Here is a 566-nt window from a genome sequence, read left to right as displayed (position 1 = left end):
AAAGTGAGTAACAGCGATGATAATTGCGAACAAGACAAATGATACAAGATAATACCATTGGTTACGATAGTATTGTGTCTCGCCAAATGCGGAAAACCTCGTTGCAATCTGCAGCTCTGTTGGGCTCAAACGTAGCCCGATACTAATCACGACCAGTATCGCAGCTACGATAATCGCTATACTGAGCAATGTCAGACTCCTGTCTTCCTTCATCGCTTTTATTGTAGTAGTTATCATATTTTTCATAATACTTATGGAGCCGCTGACCGGATTTGAACCGGTGACCTACGCTTTACGAAAGCGCCGCTCTACCAACTGAGCTACAGCGGCATAACTCTTGTAGACCGCTTGTCATTATATCAAACCTAGGACGTTTCGAAAACGCTTGCTTATGTCACCACCTCTGTGATACTATACGGTAAGCAAAATCGTGCGCCTGTAGTGAAGTTGGCCTATCACGCCTCCCTGTCACGGAGGAGATCGCCGGTTCGAATCCGGTCAGGCGCGCCACGAAAATATCCACTCATATGAGTGGATATTTTCGTGAGACCTTAAAACTATTCTTT

General features: G+C 45.1%; 2 non-coding genes across 2 annotated transcripts; one reads left to right on the top strand and one right to left on the bottom strand.

The window, feature by feature from the left end:
• Window positions 1-257: 257 nt before the first annotated feature.
• Trnat-cgu lies at window positions 258-330 on the bottom strand. The gene has a single exon. It is a non-coding gene; the product is annotated as a tRNA-Thr (tRNA).
• A 102-nt stretch (window positions 331-432) lies between these two features.
• Trnad-guc lies at window positions 433-507 on the top strand. Its single transcript has one exon. It is a non-coding gene; the product is annotated as a tRNA-Asp (tRNA).
• The last annotated feature ends 59 nt before the right edge of the window (window positions 508-566 follow it).

Source organism: Vollenhovia emeryi, unplaced genomic scaffold, assembly GCF_000949405.1.
Source record: "Vollenhovia emeryi isolate VEMERY1.0 unplaced genomic scaffold, V.emery_V1.0 DF951451.1, whole genome shotgun sequence".
Taxonomy (NCBI): Eukaryota; Metazoa; Arthropoda; class Insecta; order Hymenoptera; family Formicidae; genus Vollenhovia; species Vollenhovia emeryi.
The sequence above is the reverse complement of the archived record's forward strand: the minus strand, read 5'-3'. Positions and strand labels throughout refer to the sequence as shown.